The following is a 25,831-nucleotide window of genomic DNA, read 5'->3' on the forward strand; positions in this document are numbered from 1 at the left end:
ATACATATATATATACATATATATATACATATATTTATACATATATATATACATATATATATACATATACATATATATATACATATACATATATATATACATATACATATACATATACATATATATATACATATACATATATATATATATATACATATATATATATATATACATATATATATATATATATACATATATATATACATATATATACATATATATATACATATATATATACATATATATATATATACATATATATATACATACATATATATATACATATACATACATATATATATACATATACATACATATATATATACATATACATACATATATATATACATATACATACATATATATATACATATACATACATATATATATACATACATATATATATACATACATATATATATACATACATATATATATACATATACATATATATATACATATATATACATATATATATACATATACATATATATATATACATATATATATACATACATATATATATACATATACATATATATATATACATATATATATACATACATATATATATACATATACATATATATATATACATATATATATACATACATATATATATACATATACATATATATATATACATATATATATACATATATATATACATATACATATATATATACATATACATATATATATACATATACATATATATATACATATACATATATATATACATATACATATATATATACATATACATATATATATACATATACATATATATATATACATATACATATATATACATATACATATATATATACATATACATATATATATACATATATATATACATATACATATATATATACATATATATATATATATATGCAATTCTTTACTTACTCTTTACTTGCTTGTGTACCAGGGAATGAATGAATACCAAAACAAAACCACACACACACAAATCAATAATGGATTTCTTGTGATCTGTGGTCATTAATATCCCAAACTTTTTTTTTGCCCAATATTGATACTATAGTAGTTTGGTGTTTTGCTGAAGGTCGTAGTTGCTGCCACTAGCTCCGGATATGTCTGTCCCTGAATATTGTGTTCCCTTTTCTTATTTGCAACTCTAGCTTCTTTGGGATAAACCTTTCTAAGATGGTTTAACATATTAGTCATTGTATAAGTTTTTGCTGATTTGCAACTCTTTGATATAATGGTTTGACATAACTTGTAAGCAGCTGTATTCTTATTCTTGGGATTGACATCAAAATATGAGGTGACGTCAATAAGTTTCCAGACTTTTTTTTTTGTACAGACATTTAAATTTGTCATAGACTCTACAAAATTCAGTATGTGATTGCTATACGTACTATGAGACAACTGACCAATTTTCATGATTTTAATTTCAAATGAACAGCTACAGCAGGAATTGGAATACATCCTCCTAAAGCCCGATTGTCACAGCTGGTTAATTTCAAAACTGCAATCTAGACATGAGGACACTTTAGATGAACAATATGCAATAAAATTCTGTTTTAAACTTGGAAAAATGCCACAGAAATATATGTAATATTTCAGACTGGTTTTGGATCATTTTGCATGAATTGAGAACCAATTTTTGAGTGATATGAGATATTCAAGGAAGGTAGGGAGTCTGTGAGGGATGATGAGAGGTGTGGGAGGAGTAAGGAAGTCAGAACATCAGAGTTGATTGACCAAATAAAGAATTTCATGAATAAAGATCATCGTATCTATAGAGACAATAAGTGCACAGTTTGATGTCTGTGTGGGAACTGTACACACAATTATTCATAAGGAACTGAAGATGTGGAAGATTTGTGTGAAATTTGTCCCAAAGGTGCTCCATCCTTGTTGCAGACTATTTGACCTAGAAGGGCATCACTCTCCCTATAGTCCAGACCTTGCTCCCTGTGACTTTTGGTTCTTCCTTAAGCTCAAGGAAAACCTTAGAGGCTGTCGTTATGAGATGATTGACGAGATGAAAGAGACACACAAGAGGACTTCCATGGAGCTTTCTAGAAGTGTTTAGAATGGTACAACAAGTGCATTGAAACTAGAGGAAATTACTCTGAAGGGATTATAAATAAATGTGTCCATACAAAAAAAGTCTGGAAACTTATTTAAGGCACTTCGTAATTCCGGCAGAGACTACTTGTCATAATGGTTAAATATTGTTGTCAATATTTAGTTATTTTTTTTACTTATTTAAATTATATATCTACTTAGTTATTTATCTCAATAAAATATTATCTAAACTAGAAAAATAAAAATATGTAATGGTAACAAGAGTCCAAAAATGAGGAACAAGAGTATGACTGATGAAGAATGCTTTACTTTTGATTCACACATCGTTGCAATTTACTGTATAATTTCTCAACATGAAAACTGAACGATGAAATAATTTTCTTTGACAAATGATATAAAGTAAAAATAATAACGTTAATTCGATAGGAAGAAAAAGGAGAGAAATTTTCCATATTGTAATGGTAGCATAAAGTGGGAAAATGTATCCTTCCAGCTCATTGCTGAGCTTAACACAAAATGCAAATGTCTGCGCCCACATTTGTGATATATATATATAGACATCAGGAGAAATCACCACTGGTTGCTTCATGTTGTCAGAGAGAGAGAGAGAGACAGACAGACAACTCATACCTGTATATGCCCTCCCACCTCCCCTATGACCAAAGGATGAATTGTCGTGGTCATCTTTACGTGCAATAGAAAATTTGTGGCAGTAAATTCTTGGTGCTCATGTTTTCTGACATTAAGATTTCCTTAAAGGAAGACGACTGACTGGGTGTGTATATTTTCCAGCGGTATCATCAACTTCCATTTCTTCTTCATGCTCGCTGGGCAGTTCAATGTTGATATGCCATTTGATCTCTGTTGCTTTTTCGGGGAGTTGTTCCTATGGTGGGTCAGAGTTTGTAGACGGGTTTGAAGTTCCTGGTGTGGCGTAATGTGTGCTATCTGCCACTGGGTATATCTTATAGTTACCATATAGTTACCATCCTGGTTCTGGATCTGGAAAAAAAAATCACAAATTTGGAGTTCCTGGACGACAATGCTGGTTGTAAAACTGTTCATTCCGCATGTGCCTCTTGGACATTGCCACCTCTCTTAATTCGCCTATTTCTCTCCACCGTTTCCTCGTTTGGTATTTATTCCATGAGACAGAAAGGTGGCTTTAATAACTCAAACATATAGCATTACGGCTGGGGACATGTTATGGTTTTGGATAGGAGTGCTTCGATGGGCTAGTAATTCCCGAACAACCTGATCATGGTATAGGCATCTATAACTGTCGATGTTATCGGCTAATACATTTTGCAGTTTTAACAGCTAATTCTGCACGACCATTGCTTTGAGCATAATAAGCCAATGAGGTACACTTCCATATACCCCAGTTCCTCAAAAAGGAGCCATACTCCTGGGGCTCCAATGGTGGTCCATCATCCAAAGAAATTTCTCCAGGTGCACCGCACAAGTACAGAACCAAATACTCAAAGTATCACATACTGTTTTGACCTTTCCTGATGTCATTAGGGCCACTTTGACCCATCTAGTATATCAACCCACGTACACCATGAAGTTCCTACCCTGTATATCAACAAAGTCAACCAATGGAAATTCTGGGTTTGCTGAGGATATTAAGGGTTCCCTAGGCTGAGATGGTGTAATTGTGTTGCAGGTGTTGCACTGGGATCTGGTTTGCCTGATGTTAGCATCTAAACCTGGCTAGAACAATCGTTGCCTTCCATTTGCCAATATACCATTTACACCTTGATGTGCAGAGAGAAGGGATTCTAATCCAGTGTTTCATCCCAATAGAACTTTCTGTTCTTCATCCTTAATAACTCTTGGAAGGGAGCCATAACTTCTTGTGAGAAGGCATATGACACCTGGCTCACAAGTCCAAACCAGGATCTAATCTCAGTAATATTTGTTATGGTAGGGAAGTTAAGGATGGTTTCTGTTGTTCTTTTTCTGGATTTAACCCTCTTTGCAGGGACTAGAAACTAGTGTTGGGACGATTCCTAATTTTTATACGATTCCGATTCCAGGAAAATATTGATTAACGATTCCGATACCAAGTACGATTCCGATTCCGATTCCTAGGGAATTATTGTTTTGAAATATACCAGGTAGTTTTATGCTTATGGTCGGGTAGTTCCCAAATATGTTCTCTAACTTTGGAAGAGATATTTTATGCCTACACAGTCGTGTTTTGGTTTAAATAAAATTATTATATAGTAAACTAAACGGAAAAATTAGCAAAATTTATTTTAGAGAAAATTTATTTTACTTAATTGGAATACAGAAAAAAAAAAACAAAGAAAATAGAATTAATCCTTCAGAGAAAAAACAAATAAAATAGAATTTATATAACAGAACAAAAACAAGAAAATTAGAGAATAAATTAACACAATTCATTATTTTGGTCCTCATAATTAACAGATTTAATGAATTAAATTAAAAAAATATTGCGGAAGAGAAAGAAAATATAATAATTAAATATAAAAAAAGATAAATATTTAATTTAATAATTTATAAATGAACGTGCATAATTCACAAAGTGTAGTTAACACCTATTGTTTTTTCTTACTTTTTCATTGCTTTTACATGTTGGTTCTTACGTAAAGAATAAGTTTAGCCAAACTAATTTTGAAATAGGGTATATCAAAGGAACACATAAAAACGATACCACTATAAAAACAAATGAAATACTAGATAAAATTGAGCAAAAATAATTACCAAAATTACAGAAAAAGATAAAAGAAAAACAAAACAAAAAATGGTGAAGTTTGTTGAGTGAAATGAATTATTGAAAGAAAATTAATTGAACTAATAGAAATGTTAAAAAAAAAATGTCACATTTCAATATTTTTTTAATAATTAAATTCTCAGGGTTGTCGAAATTAAAAATTAAATGATTTTTTTTTTAATTAGACTTCTTTCGAAGCTTGTTACCTTGAAAAATACATTTTAAACCCTGTTTTTTTAAAATAAATTGAAAATAAAACGCAATTAAAAAAATTTAATTGATAATTGAAACTTTAACAACATATTAAACATTGAAAAATTACTTATCTCACAAATTAACGTCCAATAAAGTAGATCCAGTCTTCATACAGGAATTCGGTTATAATAAATATATCTTTCCCAAACCTTAAAAATTAAATCTTTTTTTTTTTTTTTTGAGAGAGAGTTCTTTAAAATCGCCGGGGAATGCCGCCTTAAATTTTAAAGAAGTAAATTTTAGGAGTTTAGTGCCTTTCAAAGACGATTATCATAATTTATCATCATCATTTACTTTCCTTTTTTCCTCTCCCCCCCCCCACACCTTTCCACGTGGTTCAGTAGTTAACCAGTGCTCCTGTTGCTGTCAGTCAGCTATCTTTTAATTTCTAGTTAAAAGAATTTTTCATGAAATAGAATCAGCATTTAAAAAAAATTTTTTTTTTAGTTGTATATATTGTATTTACTCTTTGAAGTGTAGGAGGGTTAAAAAAATTGGTGACACCTAGATGGTGACTTAGGCAAAAAAAAAAAAAAAAAGACACTGCGATTTCGACCCTCACTAATAAAACTGCTCTGAGTGACTAGTTGGTAATTTTGCTAAGTCGTGGACCAAAGAGTTAAAAAAAGATTTCAAGAAATTCAACGAATTTTCATTTGGTCCAAATTTCAAAATTTTGCGAAATAATACAATGTGATCAATTTCATTTTAGAGATATTTCTTTCAAAAGCCTTCTTTGAAAAAAAGAAAAAAAAGTATATTGTTCTATTAAACCTTTTACTGTTTAAATAATTTGACTTTGCTCGTTTTATTTTAAGAAAATATAAGTTGAAAAAGCATTTTCATTCAGTATTAGAAGATTTGTTAGTAAAAAAAAAAACAGTCACCAAAAAGATAAGCATATTTTTTTAAATTTTTACTCGCAATATAGAGCCCTGCATACTTCTTTTCAAGTTAACTCTTTTGTAGTTTTGATTACAATAGATCTGAATGAATGAATCTTGTAAGGGAGGGGCACTAAGCATTGCCCTGTTAATAATGAATTTCTTTGGTTTCTTTTTATAACATGCTACATTTCTCTCTTGTGGTTAGAAATATCAAGACATTTTTTTCTTTTTTTCAACATCAGACTAAAAGAATCGTAATGAAGGAATCGGAAAATTAAGGTATTTTTTAACGATGCGATTCCGATACCTCCCAAAATACACGATTCTTACGATTAACGATTCCGATTAATCATCCCACCACTACTAGAAACCCTGTGAATTCTACCTCCCATTTCCAAAAAGTGAAACTTGTCTGGATTAAACACAAGCCCTTTATTGATGCAGTGATTTTTATAGTCAATCCTGTGCCAGAATGAAAATTCTATTGAGTTGTCTCATAGGAGACAACTATGTATATATCAGGGGTGGGCGAACTTTTCAGTGCAAGGGCCACATTAAAAAATTCTAAATGTTACTGGGTCGCATAGTATATTTCCCAATATAATTGATATTTAAAAAAGACAAAATAAAAGGATTTCAGAGAAAAAATATAATTAATTTTCATTTATTAGCATTTTAAAGTACTATAGAAGATTCCCACAAAACACATTTATTTAAAAGATACAGTAACTTTAAAAGAAAACAATTTTATTAATATGTATTTTTAAGTATAAGCTTCGCATGAAACACATTTGAAAAACAAATAACCTTGTTTGAAGAATAAAAGCAATTCTTAAGTAACTCTGTTTAAAGAGATTAAAAAATATGTTATTAATTAATATTTTAGAATAAAATCTTTAAAAGATACACATATAAAGTAACTCTGACAAAAATGGATTTATATATTAAAAAAGAACCGTCACATGAAGCACATTTATTTAAAAATAAAGTTACTCAATTTTAAGAGGAAAACATATTTGTATTGATATTTTAAAACAGTAACTTGAAATATATTTATTTGAAAAACAAAATAGCTCAGCTACTGAGCAACAGAAGGATCAAAATGACTCAGTGAGAATGATGCAACTGACTGCAATCATTTACCAGTTTGTTGCAATTAGGTGTCAAGTTGCTTGTACTGATTCTTAACACTGACTGAAGATTTAAATCTGTGAGAAGTGATCTGTTCTTTGACTTGTTAATTTTCTTTTTGGAAAAAGTCTGCTCACATATGTAAGTTGAAGCAAATAACACAAACATCTTCCTTGGAAAATTTTTCATATTTTTAAACTTTTCTGGGTGCAGAGATGCATAAAATTCGACTAGTGGTTTATTTTCAAAGAGCCTTTTTAAAGAGTTGTCGGCTTGCAAATCAATATCTACCTGTAGTTCTTCGGCAGCTGTTTCAACGTCACATCACATGCAAAAGGTGAACTGAGCAAATCAAACTGTCCTTCAATTGCCTTGAAATCAGCAAATCTTCTGATAAATTCCTCTTTTAGAGCCATCAAGTGGGAACTGTATTTGTCTGATAATGCTTGTGTAACAGCTCGTGTTTTTAACAGTTTTTCTCTTTAAGCTGCTTGGCAAAAAGTTTAAGTTTCAATTGAAACGCTTTCACTTCCACATACAATTCATGAGCAAATACACTTTTGCGTTGTAGTTTTGTATTTAACTCATTCAGCTTTTGCAATATGTCAACAGCAAATGCAAAATCACAAATGCATTCGTCACACTCCATTTCTTTTAAAAAGTCACAAGAAATTTCTTTCATTTTAAAAAACATCATGACAACCTCTGTTTTAACGTTCCACATTCCCTTTAGTACTTTCCCCATACTTAACCATCGGATATTTGTGTGATACAGCACATCAGTAAAATCTGCCTCAATATCTTACAAGAAACATTGGAACTGCCTGTGTTTCAGTCTCCGTGCTCTTACTGCACGCATTACTGGATCCATAACATGTTTGAGTTTCAAAGATGATTTACAGAGGCTTTCTTGATGTATGATGCAGTAAAAAGACAACACACTGTGCAATGGAAAATCTTTGATTTTTTTATTCATCAAGGTCACAAGGCCACAGTGTTTGCCTCTTAGTGAAGGAGCGCCATCAGTTGTATAACTTGCCAGTTTATCCAGGCTTAACCTAGACCTGATTAGACTGCTAATGATACTGTTGTATAAATCGTTTCTAGTAGCTGTGTCTTTGAGAGACTTCATGGATAGCAATTCTTCTGTAATTTCAAAGTTTTTGTCAATTCAAAAATGGATAAGAATCGAAAAGTTCACGAAAATCTGACCATTAGTTGACTTTTGCTAGATTTGTTAAACGGATATGTTTTCAATGCTTACTACGGGGGAACATTATTTTAAAGCACCAATTATGTAAACATGATTTTCGTCTCGCAATTTCATTATTTTCGTACGATGAAAATTTTTTTTTTTTAATTACTACTAGTTTATTTTGCCCTTCTTTTAAATGATACAGAAGTTATATTGATAATAATAATTTATAATAAAGTTACATCATGTTACATATAGGAGGGTAATTCTGTGGTGAATTTTGGAGGTGCCTACGGAACTTCTAATTTCGTTCCAGTGCTAAAAATAATTTTCTAATTGAACACGCAACCAAGAAATCGTACGAAAATAAGAAAATGAATATCAATCAATGTTTGAATTTATTCACAGATAACTAAAAAACAATGTTTTTACTTGGCCTTCGGGACAAGATCAAAGTGTAGTATCTGTTCTTCAGATGCTGCACTTCAATTTCTTGTTCTGTCAGTGGAGGAGAAATCTTTCACGACTGAGAATTTTTATTTTTGTTTCTTTTCTCCACATTAAAAAACGACCCTGGTGTCTAACTCTATCCCGGGGGGGGGGGGGCATTGTAAATAGGAACAACTATTGTGATTTTATTTTCAGAAACAAGAATTATAAACAAAAAATTATATATATAGGAAACAAACATTTTTTGGGTTTGTATTACTGTACACAGATTCGAAAAAGTTGTCAAAAAAAAACCCAAATATATAACAAATAAATGTTATCAAAGGCAAGGTAAGTTACTTGTCTACCGAACTGGATGTTTTTAGTGTTTTTATTTAATGTAACACGTTTATTCAGCTCGAAAAACATAGTGTTTACCGATGTATTGGAAAATTAAAAATGGCGCCCGACTCTCTCTTTGACACGGTAAGTTTGGGAAAAAGAGTAAAAAATAAAAAATTAAACAAAATACTGTTAAAAACCCATGGTGTCAAAGAGAGAATCGGGCGCCATTTTTAATTTTCCAAATCATCTGTAAACACTATGCTTTTTGAGATGAATAAACATGTTACATTAAATAAAAACACTGAAAACATATCCAGTTAGGTAGAAATGTAACTTATCTTGCCTTTGATAACATTTATTTGTTATATATTTGTTTTTTGATAACTTTTTCGAATCTATGTGTACAGTAACAACCCCCATTTTTTAAACGAAAAAATAAAATTTGCTTTTAATTTTAACGGGAATAATATTTTTTTATACATACATGAAAATGGAATTTATAAATTTACTTTAAATCATTGATATTTGTTAAATTAACGGGAAATGAAGCCATTAAATTAATGAAACGATAGAATTTATACATTTATTTGAAATTATTTGGTTTTTTATATTTTTTTTTTTGATAAATTATTTTTTCGCTGAATTTGTTTTTTCTATTAAAATTGACTTATTTCACGCATTCGTAGTTTTTAACAAAAAATCAGTAAACCAGAACGAAATTATTAGAAGTTCCGTTCCATTTTCGTGACAACCGAAAAACATAGCGTGCTTATCCAAATTTATCATAATGTTGATATAATTTACGAAAATATTAAAAAAAGAAGTAAGATGAGGACTTAAAAATATATCGAAAACATAACAAAAAAATTAGAAACCGCATGAAACAAATCGAAGATTCGATTGGTAATCACACATTTTTGCAATTTTTTTTAACCACCCACAAAATGTTACCTTTAATAAACTTTTTGCATATATTGAATTAATTTTTGGTCATTTATAGAAAAATGGAAAACAAGATTAAAAGTGTTTTTAATAAATATTTTATAAATCAGTTAATTTATTTTAATCAGTAATAAATGTACAAAATTGACTAATATATATATGTAGGCGTCCTGAAAATTTTAAATTTTAGATATTATTTCAATCAAGATATTTTGAACAAGTAAATATTTGACAAAACGGGTCAATATTAATTACATTTTTTTAAATATTTTGCTTGAATTTGCATAAACCCTCTTATTGATATTCTAAAAATTTGACTTACGAAATTACATAATGGGAATTTAAATTTACTAAATTTTTGTAACAAATTAGCATAATTACAGATGTAAACAAAATAATTTAGTCAATATTTTAACTTACAAAAATGCTTGGCAATGAATTTATAAGATGTCCTTTCTTTAGAAATTCTAAATATCATATGAAAATTTTAGTGTCTTTTAGGAGTAACGGAGATGGGGGAGAGAGAGAGAGCTAAGACTTGACCGGTAGGTCGGCTGGACCCCAGACTACAAGTGCCAGATTTTATGGTCCCCACAATACTTTTAGTATATCAAAATAATTTATTGCCTGTTTTCGGCCAGGCAAGGTAAATCAAAAAGGATCCAATAAAGCAACGCCTGGCAGTCTAGCTGGGAACCAAGTGTAAACTTACCAGTCCCCATAAAACAGTCATTTTTTAATGTGTAATTCGTAAGGTTTCTTCATTTTCTTTTACTTTATTTGTCTTTCTTTCTCCAGAAATTTAGTTAGATTGTTAACAAAGGTAAGTTTTCATCTCCAAATTTTCATTTTTTGCAAGGATCTACTTGTGTCTGGCAGTCCGCACAGCTATGCAAAAATCACAATTCAATATTCAGTACTTGGAGGGCCGCATGAATTCCTTTGGTGGGCCGCAGTTTGCCCACCCCTGGTATATATATACATCGGGTTTTACAAACCATATCCATAGCGAGGTCATCAAACGAACAGGTTTAACGATCTCTTGCTCCATGGAATCCTTGAGGGGCTTGACAGTACCTATATCGACCCCACTCAGTAATGAACATAGTAGCATTCTGTGCAGCTGGAGATAGCAGCAGACTGTGGTACGCATTTCACGCATCTAATACCGTTTTGCTGGTGTGTGTAGGTATCATCAAAACCTGATTGAATGGAAATGAGGGGTGATACTTTTACCTCCTAGTGGCATCATTTAACTTCTGTAGACCCACCATCTGCTTTGGGGACCCATCGTTTTTTGGCATGACCATCATTCTTGAACACCAAGTAATAGGTGTGCCTACTGGTGCCGGTTCTATTATCCTCAGTGCGACGTCGCCGTCTATATTCTGTTTCACTTTTTTCTTCCAGTGATGAGGAACAAGTATCGGCATGTGAATTGCTGTTGGCGTTACTTCTGAGAGGAATTTTATTTCTAAGGGATTATCCTCCATTGTCTGTATGTGGACACATGTTGAATGCACTTGAGTTAAAGTGTTCCTTTAGCCATTGGTCAAATTCCTGTCTATTGGATTCTGTTGGTTTGAATGGGATGGTTTCTGGTTTCTTTGTTACAGATGTTCAGCATCGCCATTCACATGGAGCTAATTCTCTTATTTCTCTCAAAGAGATATTCTGTGATAGTGAGGACGGAAAAATGGGAGGCAATAAGTTTAGCTCTTTCAACTGGCCTGTCATGTCTCTTTCATTTTCACCTTTATACAAAACACCTTTGATGTGTAACCAACTGTCTCTTCTATTATCCTGTATCGGATGAGTGGTTGACACAAGGTATCCATCTGGATATCCCCGGAGTTTCTGGATTTCTAGCTCACTCCAACATGTCTGAGCCTACAGATGTTCAGCATCGCCATTCACATGGAGCTAATTCTCTTATTTCTCTCAAAGAGATATTCTGTGATAGTGAGGACGTGTTTGCAAAAGCAGAGATCCAATCACTGCGATGGTTCAGTTTTTCTCAGTATGTCCGAATCTTGCATGAGTTTCAGGCATCATAGTCACCTCCACTGTAACGGGGGGGGGGGGGGACTCTGGGACATATACTTAAATTGCTCCCCATTCCACTCAAGGTGAGGTACGTTCGCTGGCTGTGTCTTATTGTGCTTGTGAGCAGCAAAATTATCAGAGGTATCATTAGTGAATATAAATGACATCCCACTTCTCAATACTTTCTGGACCCCTCAAATTTGTGACATACCTTTTTCAGATGCCCCACCATCCCACAAAAGTGGCACTTGAGTCCAACTGCTGGACAATCCCTTCAACTCATCGATCCTCTTGGGTGTGATGTCTTCCTGCAACCATTGCAACTTTTGGTATATCGTGAGATTGAAGGAGCCTTTGTCTCTTCGTTGTGTCGTTCTTGGTTCGATTTTGTACACCAAATAGTGCAAGTGGGTGTGTGGTATCGTTAAAATGAGGAGTTGACTTATCTGTCGCCTATAAGCAGACCAACTGTGAGAAATTCTGCTCTAATATACTAAACGAAGCTACCAGCACCAGTACCCTTCTTTGGTGTTCGGTATTTTGCAGCCCAGCAAAAATATCATCTGAATAGTCCACTTGCTGCCAGCAGATCTGTTAGCTTGGATATTGAATTTGAAATTCACAAAATTTGGCTTCGCCATGCAGTCTCAATAAGAAATGAGTTATTGACTCACCCTCATTATGTTTCATGAAGTGGAATTTCTGTCTTTGTGCAATTCTCTCACAGCCACCAGTTGTATCTGACAAAGAAAGTACTCCTCTGAGGCAGTGTTGAGCCTTTCTAGCCCTACAAGTTCAAAAAGCAACCTGTTTATTTCTAACATACAGGTCTCTCATAGGGCATCTTAGAGTATGGCTGTGTCTTACAATCTGCATACCTATTTGTATCATGCCCAGGTGTCCAAAAATAATGCCTATTCCTCATCAGTGGTATCCAGTCCTATCAAGGGTCGTCACGTTTTTTTTTTTTTTGTTTGCGATATGTTGGGACAATCGCGAAACATCTCTTTCCTTTGTTCAACATTCTCTTTCTAAAGCTCAACAAGTTGCTTCAATAAAGACACGCTTCTTGCTCCATGGTTTTGGTGGTGAATATTTCCAATGTTGTTTTCATGAATTTTTACACTTTACAGTTGTAATCCTGTTCATAGTGCCATGTAATGGTAACGTAAAGTGGGAAAATGTATCCTTCCTGTGCTCACACCTGTGATATAGACATCAGGGGAGCTCACCACTATTTACCTCATTGCCGGAGACAGACAACTCGAACCTATACACATATGCTTATATTTGCCTCAAATTTAGTGCCGTTGTAAAAGTTTCCATATTAACAGTGCATCATGCCTGTTATTTGATAATATGGTAAAGATGATGCATGTCTCTTCAACAATTTTTTGCTGGCAAGCAAAAAAGGGAGTTGTTTTTGTTTCCAATATAATTAATATTAGTATCATGACAACAGAATTTGCTGATAAATCGGCATTAGAAAACCTATTAATCAGTAATCATCTTATTTGCTAATCTATATAGACATATATATCATCAAATCTTTCAAAAAGTATTGATGCTATCTAGATTAATAAATCTTAGTGTATATGTACTTGTCTATTTTCCAATACTAGCACCATAAAATTGAATTTGAACTCATAGCCTCTGTATAAACTATTCAGTACACTATTAGAACTATATTAGTGCTTTCAGAAGCATTATCTAAATCAGAAACTTGTAATTGAACAAAATATTTAGACTACAATTTTATAAAGAATCCTGCAGTAACATTCATACTTCTTAATTTTGAGTCACTGGGACAAAATTACCAAATGCAGTATTAAAAAGAAAGCAAAAGAAATAAGTGTCTCATCAAACAATAAAAATAACTATTTCTGGTATCGGTGTTGAGTAACAAGTAGAATAAGTTTAACATTTTATAGTTTTATGTTAAAAATAAAACAAAAAACTTTCAATTTCTATTAATTTAAATATTCTAATCCTAAAACATACAAAAAAAAAATCATGTTTTATAAAATATTTGGTGCTTATAGAGTAAAAACATGAAAAAAAATTTTTTTTTAAATCTACCTCTTTATGAAAAAACAAAGAAAAATCTGTATGATCGACATACTCGTAATCAAAAGAAAACATTGTATAAAAAACTACATAAATTGTTCAAGTATTATTATTTTATAAAGAAAATCATTTTTAAGTGAATTTGGGTTCAAATCACATAAGAATAGCTTTTCTAAAATATCGATTTGGAATTATCTCCCTTGTTCCTTCAGACTTAAATATGATATGAGATCGTCACTTATAGTTTAGCCATAGAATTTGATTTTCTTATTTAAAAATAAAGCTATATGATCATTTACATGATTTTTGCTATATAATAATTTCTTTTTGTCACAGGTATGCACTCAAACAGATTTTCATTACTTTTGTTTTTTCATGTGATGGAGGTGGGGGGGAGGTAAAACAAGCTCCAAGTATTCGGTCTAATAAATGGAACAAAAAACAATCTACCACCATAAAGGTTTCAGTTTTAGATTTCATATAGGTTTCCCAAATTTGACAAACATTCCCAGACTTCAAATAGATGCACCTGAAGAAGGTCGGAGGTTATATCGGCTGAATCATTGCATTTAATATTCAATTTTAATATTTACAACAAAATTAAAGTATATCATTTATTGTTTACAAAACTGAATTACATTTTATATCAAGGCAGAGGAACTTATAAACAAAAGAAACCCTTCATACTGAGACAATTACTATTCGGATACTGTCAGAGTGTCCCCTTTTTGAGAGGAGCTGCTTTTCCTCCCACATTAAAAACGACCTTCGTGGGAGGTTTAAAAGCAACACCATTTCTGCAAGTCATCTTTTTGATTGATTATGTTTAATTTGAATGTTTTACACTTCCGGTCGCATCATGGCATAGCAGTAAGACGTTAGGTATTCTTTCACTTTCTTTTACGCCTTCACGTCATGGTTTTCAGCCTGCCTACTACTATTTTTTTTTTTTTAACTACAAACACCCAGGCAATGCTAGACATCCAGGCTAGTAACTTCATATGGTTAAAATTACACTAATAAGTTTCATTTCAATAGTAACTTCAATGTTCTAGGAAAATAACATTAAGGTGAATATTTTACATTTAAAACAATTTAAAATAACTGAAGAATGTGATTTTAATGATAACTTTAAATCTTATAATCATATTATGTTTTTATCTTAAAGGCAAAAGTCATTGCGTAAATGATTAGAAATTCTATTGCAAAAAGAGAAAATGTTAATGGCAATTTCACTAGCGCCCATACTTACAAAACTGTTTAAACGTCTAACGAGAATTGCTTGCCATCACCCTGGAAAATCTCATCAGTATGCTCTGTATCCAGGTGATCGCTCATCTCCCTCTCAGTACAGGCCAATAAGTCTCCTGTGCATCATGAGTAAGTTGCTGGAATCTGTGTTAAATAGAGAAGTAATCAACCATCTCAGCAAAAATAACCTTCCTAGTGACACACAATATGGTTTCCGTTCTGCTAGATCTACAGATGTGCTTACAGTTATATCTCATAGGATTAGCGAATCTCTAAACGGAGGCTACCTTTCTAGGGCAATTGCTCTTGACATATCAAAGGCTTTTGATAGAGTATGGCATATCTCCAGCTACAGTATAACTGGAAATGTCTTCTCAATTATTAAATCAATTCTCTCTGATAGGATCATAAGAGCAGTGGTTCATGGGCAGAAATCAGAAGCTCACAGTATTAATCAGGGGTCCATCCTGGGCCCAACTCTCTTCCTGATCTACATTAATGATTTTCCAAATCACATCCTTACATCATTCGTAGACATTTATGCTGATGACACTACTATCTATAGTAGCACATCTAAGACCGTAAACGACCAAGTTCTCTCTCCTCTGATCTTGAGCACGTGGTACAATGGAGAAAGAGGTGGCTTGTTACTTTTAATGCATCTAAAACCAAGCTTTTATCTTTACATCAACGCTCATCAGAGCTTCAATTGAAATGAATGGCTCTCGTCTTGGGGAGGCCTCATGTTTTGACAAGCTTCTGGGCTTGACCTTTACTCCTAATTTGAAATGGAATACATACATTAAATCCGTTGTCAAACCCGCTGGAAAAACGGTGCGATCCTTTTATCGATCCAGTAGATATCTCGCTGCTGATGCAATTCTATCTATATAAGAGCCAGGTATGTCCAAGGATGGAGTACTGTTGCCACATTTGGGCAGGAGCTGCTAGAAAGGACTTATCCTTCCTTGACAGAGTTCAAAATAGACTTCATAGCCTCATAGGAGATGTCCTTTTCTCTTCCCTGCAACCTCTTTCTCACAGAAGAGATGTTGCGAGTTTGTTTTATCATCATTTTCATGGCAAGTGCTCGACTGAGCTCCAATCTATGGTCCCCGCCCTCGCCAAACTTTCACAAGAAACAACCATCGAGCAGAAAACACTACCAATAATATCCTCCACTCTTTATCTGTGCCTAAACCTAAACGTAGATTCCATGAACAAAGTTTCCTTCCTAGAACTGCACGCTTATTGAATTGTCTTCCGTTTTCCTGCTTTCCAGCTGACTACAATATAGTTGTTTTCAAGTCTAACATAAACAAGTTTTTGAGCCATTCCATATAAGTTAACAAATTTACCGAATTTCCATTACTAATGATTACTATATTGTCCAATTGTACACTCTTTAACCCTTATCCTCGAGTGGCCTCTTGGCTTTGATAAGTAGTGATGCCTATGTAAAAAAAAAAAAAAAAAAAAATTCATACAAAAACAACAGGTCTCTCGTAATTGAATTTCAACCTCTGATGTTAGAGAAGGAAACCTTATAGTGGGGAACCACATTAGAAGTTGTGTTTCTGAGTTTTTTCTCATCATTTTTGTTGGAATTTTTTATAGTTTGGTTGGGGAGCTTGTGGAGGAGGTCAGTAAAGATGATTAGAACAGGGCTGAGGGGAAGAGAGAGAAAGCGAGAAAATAGGGATTAAGAAGTAAAGAAAGACCTTTGTAAACAAATGAAAAGGAAAAGCAGTAGCAATTCCCAATAATATGGCATCCAGAGTCTCCACTAGAAGCTACTGCACAGCTCAGTCGCCATTCACAAAATGGCAATATCTCAGTATTTTGCAACTACTGATAGAACGCCCTCTTTGGGAATTCATCCAAGGTTGGAGTCTCTGACTATCAGGTGGTTAATGTTAGCTCAGGAAAATGTTTACCTTCAGCACCTTTATCAGTGACATAAAACAAGAATGGAATGGAGGAATAGAAAGACTAAATTAGTCATCTTTAGCTGCTGTTCACACAAAATGTCAACCGAGTAAATTTTTAAATCATTTTGAAAAAGATTTTTTGAAATAAAATTGAGAATATTTTAGTAGAACTCAATGTATGTGACTATGTAATATATATATATGTGTATATAGTAAGTTTTGAAAATATATATAGCAGTTAAGCTACACAGAATTTTTCTGCATGCAATCCTTATAAGGACTTATCAGGCTATTGCATGAGAACAATGTTACTGCAGGTTTTTATATATTCCAACTTTAAAAATATCGTAATATCAAATATCAAATTATAATATCGAAATCAAATATAAACAATAGGACACCAATAGACCAAAAGAAATATAATTTCGTATAAATCACCCTATAAACAAATGTTAAAAACCAAACTCAGCAAAATCTAAATTTCATCCAAAATCTTTAAGAACCTAAAACTATTCTATAGCTGCTCTGAAAGAGATGACAGTTAAAGAACATGATATATTAAATGGAAAAAAAAACAAAAATTAAGAAAAGTGATCAACATACCAACAAGAAAAACAACAAAAGTTAAAAATATAATTAATAGAAATAATAATGACCCAAACCCTAATAGAAATAGAACCACTAATAAGCAGAAAAATTGTAACAGTAGAACTTTGTTAAAACAGGTTCCAGCTTCCCCGTGATGATCAATGAATCTCCCTGAGGCCCAGCAGAGGACAGCTATGTTACAATGTATACGTTGCTTTATGTTTTTACACACACGCACACACACTCAGAGACTAAAACAGACATTTAGGACACTAGACAATAACAGCCTGATCAAAAAGAGTTAAACAAACAGTTAAGTAAAAGAAGTAAATACACAAGTAGATCATTAAGTAACAGATCTTTCACATAACACAAAAATCATTTGATTTATTAATTTGGAATGAATCAAATGATGATCAACAACAAAAGGGACATCAGATGACATTTTTAAAAGTCCCAATTTTGCCTTACATTTTTAAAAGTCCCAATTTTGCCTTACATCTTCTGCGATCAGGCAATTCCATTCTTTAAAATTAGGTGGAGGAGGATAATATACATAAAACATAAAATTGCTTTTGTGTATTATATAAATTTATCTATTTCTTCAAAACAATCAAATTCTATTAATAAAATTGTATTATATTCAAGATTTCCTATTTATTTGCAAGTATAACAACAATATAAATTGTTGTCTATTGTCTGTTAGGATAAGGATTTTAAGTATTAATTTTTAATTTGCTGCAATTTAAAAATAAAACCCGAGTATCAGCTGAATAACTTCTCAAACATATGAAAAAAATCATTGAAACAATGATTTTGAGAATAGGGAAAAGATTATATTAATCTTATAATAGGTTTAAAATGGGAAAAAAATTAAATTAAAATGTACAAATGAGAAAACTAAAGATTATAGATGTGTGTATAATTTTTGTATATTATGCTGTGAAATTTTCATAATCATCATCCTATGTATATACGATTGTTATGGAATTAATAATCCAACATGATAAAGTCTTTGAATAATAAAGGGGAACACTGATGGCATACGAGGGGTGTGCAATAAGTAATGCCCCTGACTCACTTCCCATAGCAGTAAAGCAACGAAACTTGGCACAGTTATTAGTCTTTCTCTACATAGGAACCACCCAGAGTTATGCATTTCTCCCATCATTTGATGCCGCTCTGGAGAGCGTTTTTGCAGAACACCCTAGGTTGGTCCTCCAACCACGACGTGACTGCAGAAATCAAGGCTGCATCATCTGGGAAAAGCTTTCCTTTCAAAAACAACTTCATGGCTGGGAAGAGGTGAAAGTCAGAGGTTGCAAGGTTAGGAGAGTAGGGAGGATGGGGAAGGATTTCATAACCACACGCCCATGCTTTTGATCTGGCGACATGCAAGTTGTGGATCAGAGCGTTGTCCTGCAGGAATAGGGTACCTTTGCTGATCTTGCCCCGCCTCTTGATTTTGATAGCTTCCCTTAATTTCCTCAAAAGTGAAGCATAATAGACTCCTATAATTGTGGTACCCTTTGCCAGGAAATCTGTCATCACTACTCCGTCCTGGTCGCAGAAGACTGTGAGCATGATCTTGCCAGCAGAGGGCTGCACCCTTGCTTTCTTTGGAGGTGGTGAGTCCAAGTCCTTCCACTGCATTGACTGAGCTTTGGTCTCTAGATCATAGTGATGGACCCAGCTTTCATCCTGTGTAATCAGTCTTTTGAAAAACTTTGACTCATCTTCTTGGCACATCTCCAAATTCATCTTCTCTTCGACACGTTCTCGCTTCTGGAATGGTGTTAGCAACCTGGGAATCCATCTGGCAGACGCCTTATGCATATGCAAATGGTCATGAATGATAGTTTCCACAGAACCTGTACTAATCTTGACATCTTGGGCTATTTGGCGAATAGTAATGTGTCGATCTTCTAAAATGGCAGCCTCAACTTGACGGACAGATACCTCATCAATGGCAGAAGGGTGGGCAACCAAGTCTGGGAGCTGTTTCCACAGACTTCCAGCCATGTTTGAATTTATGATGCCAGCATTTTACAAGGTCATATGATGGGGCATTATCACTATAAGTTTCTTTCATTTCATCAAAAGTCTCCTGTGGTATGCATCCTTTCAAATACAAAACCAGATCACTGCTCGACATTCAACAGGCTCCATTTCACACCTGACTCAGTTGAAACACCTGTAAAACAGAAACCACAATTAGTTCAGAGCTGTAATTTGCCATATAACCCGTAGAGATAGAAATCATTGCACATGCAAAATTTCAGGTAGCTCAGACAACTGGAAGTGGGTCAGGGCCATTACTTATTGCCCGCCCCTCGTATAAGCAAAAGGATACAAAACACCTGATGAAGGCCAGAGGGCAAAACGACCGAAACGTTGTGACGTTAACAAACAAGATGAGGAAGTCAGTCTGACAATCTCAATCAATCAATAAGCAAATTCTTTTTTTTTTTTTTTTTCATTTTTATATATAACTAAAGAAAGTTGTCTATATCACAGTTAAACAGTTGATCTAAGAACCAAACTATATCCACACTTTCAATCTGATGTCAGAAGTTTTTAAACCAAAAAGGTTTAAAAACTTAAATAAATTTGTGGTTAGTTTGGTTCTTAAATCGATTGTTTAACTGTGATGCTTGATACAGGACAACATTGTTTTATTTATATAGATAAAGAGAGATAAAACAGACTACGAGAGTGAGAAAGAGATGACAGAGACAAAAGAAGAAAGTCAAAAGGGATAGAGAGAAAGAGAGATAGAAGCAGGTGAGAGAGAAGGAGTAAGGCACAGACGGACATGGGATGATGTGAACAAAGTTTGCAAGGTAACCAAATAGTCTATAAATAAGCGAGTGGTTATACAGATTTTATGAAATATTGAATCTACCTCACATTATAATTGAAGTGGTAATCTACTTAGAACATAATCTTTTCAATTGTTGACTGATGAAGCATTTAATATTTTACTAATCTACACTCGTAATGATAATCTTCATACTTTTTTTTGATATTCTTTCCATTTGACGATATTGTTATTTCTTTTAATAAATTGAATTATCTATTGAAATATCCTATTTTGAAACGGGATCAGCAGATGATTCTTGTAGAGGTGTGAGAGTGCATGTAAGCACTCTCACACCTCTACAAGAATCATCTGCTGATCCCGTTTCAAAATAGGATTTCCATTTAATGGACTTGAATGCCTACTAGACACTATCCTTAAATGTTTAAAGTCTCTCTGTACAGGAGTTTGTCAGGACAATCTGGCATTAGGATACTTTTTCCTACAAATAAACCCTGATTAAACATTCAAAATCATGTAGTATTCACGGTTCAAATAAGATTTCCTTGGTATACCTAACAAACACTGGCTTTTATAAGGAATAATACACTTTCTTCAAGTGATTTTACCCCAAGTGTTAGAACAAAACTAGATGTTCTACCAGACTAGATTAATGCTCGTTTTGGAATCCAGTAAGTAAGACCAAGAGATCACAAGAAAGATATACTATAACATATTTAAATGATCAATTAGGGAGGGGAAAATTATGGTCTTAACTTTTTTTACTAATTCAGTGTTTGAGAGGTAAAAGAAAACTTTGATGAAATATTTGAATATCTATGTTTTTTTTCTTTTTACAAAGGATTCACCACTTATCAAGGCTTGGAGATGACTCGAGGATAAGGGTTAATGAGTGTACAGTAGTCAATGGGACAATATCACAGTAATTGTTACTAGTGGAAATTTGGTAAATTGGATTACTTAAGGGGACGGCTCATCAAGAACTTGTTTACGTTGGACTTGAAGACAACCATTTTGTAGTCAGCTGGAAAGTAGGGAAAAGAGAGAAAATTCTACAGGGGTGCAGTTCTAAGAAAGAAGCTTTGTTCATGGAATCTATGTTTAGGTATACATAAAGAGTGGGGGAAATTATTGATAGTGGTTTCAATTAGACGTGTGTTTTTTATGAAAGTTTGACAAAGGGGGATCATAGATTGGAGCTCAGGCGAGCACTTGCCATGAAAATAACAAGAAAACAGACATGCTCGCAATGTTTCTTTTGTGGGAAAGAGGTTGCAGAGAAGGCATCCCCCACTAGGCTACAAAGTCTATTTTGCACTCTGTTAAGATAGGATATGGTCTTTCTAGGAGCTTCTGCCCAGATGTGGCAATAGTACCCCATCCTCGAATGTACTTGGCTCTTATACAGGTACAGATATCTACTGGAATGGTAGAATGATCACACCATTTTTCCAGCGACCTTGGCAATGGATTTGATGCACATGTTCTATTTCAGATCAGGAGTAAAGGTCAGACCCAGAAGCTTGTCAAAACTGAGCCTCTCCAAGATGAGAACCATTCATTTCAATTGATGCCAGACAGGGATCAGAGCGTTGATGATGGAAAGATAGAAGCTTAGTTTCAGATGCATTAAAATTAACCAGCCACATCTTTCCCTATTGCACCACATGCTCAAGATCAGAAGAGAGAGAATCAGAGAGAACTTATTCGTTCACTGCCTTTGAAGAGTTGCCATAGATGGTAGTGTCGTCAGCATAAATGTCTAAGAATGATCTTAGGATGTGATTTAGGAGATCATTGATGTAGATCAGGAATAGAGTTGGGCCAAGGTCACCGAGAAGAAGAAGGCCTGTTAACTGAAAAATGCCTGCAGGCAATGTAGGTAAGATTTGTCAAATTGTTACTATTGATATGATGAGGGCATTTTTAAAAAGAGCATTAAAACATGCTAAAAAGAAAAAGGAACCCAATTCGATTAATAATGAAACTGAACTTTATTTACTATAAATATTATCTATGTAAAATTACGTAATTTTTAAGCAATATACAATCTAATACTGATAAAACTGAATTATGAATTTAGGGAACAAACAATTAAAGAAACATATTAAACACAAAAAATTCTTGGCCTTCAGGACAAGATCACAGTGTAGTATTAGTTCTGATGCTACACTTCACTTTTTCTGTTCTTGGTCGGTGGAGGAGAAAACTTCATGACCGAGACAATTTATATTTTTGTTCCTATCCAGAGTGCCCCTTATTGGGAGCTGGATTTTTCCCCACAAGATCATATGTTGAAATACAGAAATTACATTTAACGTTTTACTTTTCTGTTCTTCTATGTTCATTTTTCCCCATGTTTTCATCAAAATGTGTAGCGTATTTTCATCAGTTACATGGTTAGGAATCCTATCCTCCAATGTAGTCTTCATTTTCATATCAGTGCAGAATACATAAATACGGAAATGAAGTTCACATAACTAAAGAAATAATCTTACCATAATGTGAACATTGATTAAAAACTAAGAAAATTTAGTAAACATCTACGATATTAAATCAGGGTGGTGGTGAAATGGTCTTGACAAAGAGTTAAAAATAAATTCAAGTTTCACGATATCTTTTTTTATTTAATTGTTAGGTGAAAGTACAGAATAGTTAACAAAAAACACCCTTACTTCCCGATCTAAAGAATGGGTTTCTAAATAATAACGTTATTTCAGCATGGTAGCATAAGTGCACAAGCACCTTTTATTTGTTATGTATTCGTTTTGTTTTGTTTTTTGACCACTAAAAAACACAATTCTACCTTAAGTTAAACGCATGTACTTAGTATATTTTGTTGTTTTTTAACGCTTTTAGTGCATGTGTACGAAAAGTGTTAAAACAACAAAATAGTGTTTGGAAATCAAATTTGAAAAACTTGAAAATAATTTTTTTTAATTGACGAACTCAGAATACAAAATGACTAGTCAGTAAGATAGTTTTCTATTTTTAAGAGAATACTTTACATGACGCGCTTAGCGACCGTTTTTCTGTAAGTGGATTTGATTTCTATAAAAGAAAATTCCACACAATTAATAATTATCAAATATTTACATATTATACATGAAAATAATTCTGAAACTATTATCTATGAAAATGGATGATATATGCTGATTTATCTTATCAATTTTTAAATATTCTTCGTCAACTTTGCTCGGTCATAACTTTACTTCCTCTGGTCGTAAAAATCAAAATCAAATACTAGCAGGGATGGATTTCTTTATTTATATAGCCTGTAAAATTTCAGCCATATCCAATCAAATTTAACCTCGCACATGTGTCTCCAAACGTAACGTATAAAATGTAAACATTGAAAAAACAGTTTCCCTTTTTGCTGTCATTTTTACTATTTTTTCATTTTTAACTTGGAGCACAAAAACATTGAACGCATAAGAGAAAAATAAATTAACATCATTGGAATGCTTATTCTATTCTCTTTCCATCAATATAATTCTTTTAAATATTGACCAACAAATAAAAAAATATGACTTGTTGAAGCACATTAGGTATGTAATATTGCCGATGCCCACGAAAATACAGCATACGCTTGTAATGCTACTCTTAGCCAGATACCCAGCTCTAAGCCATTGCCATGATCTTTCATCAGCCATTTCTGCTATATCCTGGAAGAACCTTCCATGCATTTTCTTCCTAGTCACTTTCTCTGCCTTTTCTCTATCCATACGTTTCACATAATCAGCCTTGGTCTCACATACCTCCACTTCATTGGCCACAACCTTAAGCATCCACTCCTCACTTCTAACCACATGCTCTTTCAACGACATCTCCTCAGTTCTAACCAAACACAGACTGTCCATGCATTCACCGTTTTCATTAGGTTTCCTCCATACAATTTCAACTTTGCAATTAGTTTCACTCTTCTAAGATACTCCTTCTGACTTTCTCCTTCATTTCTCTGTTCATGATGTCTACACCCTCCAACACTCCCAAATACTTATACCCTGTATCTTCTATTTCTTTCATGATTTCTTCATTTGGCAGCACTATTCCATTCAAATGAACCTTTACTCCCCTGTTCATCACCAGCACTGCACATTTACTAATCCCAAAATCCATCCCGATATCTTCCGAGTATGTCCCTACGAGCTCTACCAGTTCCTCCATTTCCTTTTCATTCCTACTGAATATTTTCAAATCATCCATAAACAGTAGATGGTTGAGGCGTCTATCACCAGATCCAAAGTTATACCCCAGTTTCTCTCTCTTCAAGGGGATGCTCAGTGGCATCATTATCATTACAAAAAGAAGTGGAGATAACGAATCTCCTTGGAATATTTCACATTTAATGCAAACCTACCTCATCACTTCTGTTTGCTGTCAGCACCGTTTTCCATTGAGCCATACCTATCTCCAAAAGCCCTACCACATTCCTAGCAACCTTCATCATCAATAGTGTTTCACAGATTCATGAATGAGGAACCATGTCATAAGCCTTTCTGTAATCGATCCATTCTGCACTCAGATTCCTCTTCTTCCTCTTTGCATCCTGTGTTACTGCCTTATCAGTCAGTAGTAACTCGAGCCTTTCCGACATCCTTTTTGTTCATCAGGGAAAACACCATCACTCACAAGATGTCCATAAATTTTTTCCGCATAAATTATTAAATAATGGTGCTTGTGCAGTGTACGTACCGTGCTATATTTTAGATAGTATTTCTAAGTTAAATTTTTCTGGTAAAAATGTTTTATGGAAAAAATTTTCATTAAATTGTAAGGTGAAAGTGCAGAATAGTTAGAAAGTCCCTCCCCCTGTTAAGAATGACTTTCTAAATAATAACATTATTTCAGCAGGGTGTGTACAACATTTACTCAGACTTCACGGGGAATGTGGACCCTGCGTAAACAGTGTTTTTATTTAGTGATTGCTCCCTGTAAGTGCATGCGCAAAAGGTTTTCTTTGGTTTATTTAATCACAAAAACTTTTTCGCAGGTACTATTTGAGGCCAAAAAGGGAGGGGAACATTATTTGAATATGTAATAAATAAAATAAATAAAAAATAATTTAACAAAAACATAAAAATCTTTAGTGGAGAAAATAATAAAAAAATTAAAATGAAATAAATAAAAACAAACACA

The 25,831-nt window shown here is 33.2% G+C and overlaps 1 protein-coding gene across 9 annotated transcripts in view; it reads right to left on the minus strand.

The window, feature by feature from the left end:
- Window positions 1-25,831, minus strand: part of LOC145268194 (kinesin light chain) — a 418,880-nt gene that overhangs the window by 356,722 nt on the left and 36,327 nt on the right. Inside the window, exon 2 of one of the 9 annotated variants that reach the window (XM_080123442.1) lies at window positions 15,354-15,496. The exons of the other annotated variants lie outside the window; for them this stretch is intronic. The gene's annotated coding sequence lies outside the window, so the exon portion shown is untranslated. The remainder of the gene's footprint in view (window positions 1-15,353; window positions 15,497-25,831) is intronic. 9 annotated transcript variants of the gene reach the window in all.

This window comes from Euprymna scolopes, chromosome 43 (genome assembly GCF_053919585.1).
Source record: "Euprymna scolopes isolate OS-2025 chromosome 43, ASM5391958v1, whole genome shotgun sequence".
NCBI classification, from domain to species: Eukaryota; Metazoa; Mollusca; class Cephalopoda; order Sepiida; family Sepiolidae; genus Euprymna; species Euprymna scolopes.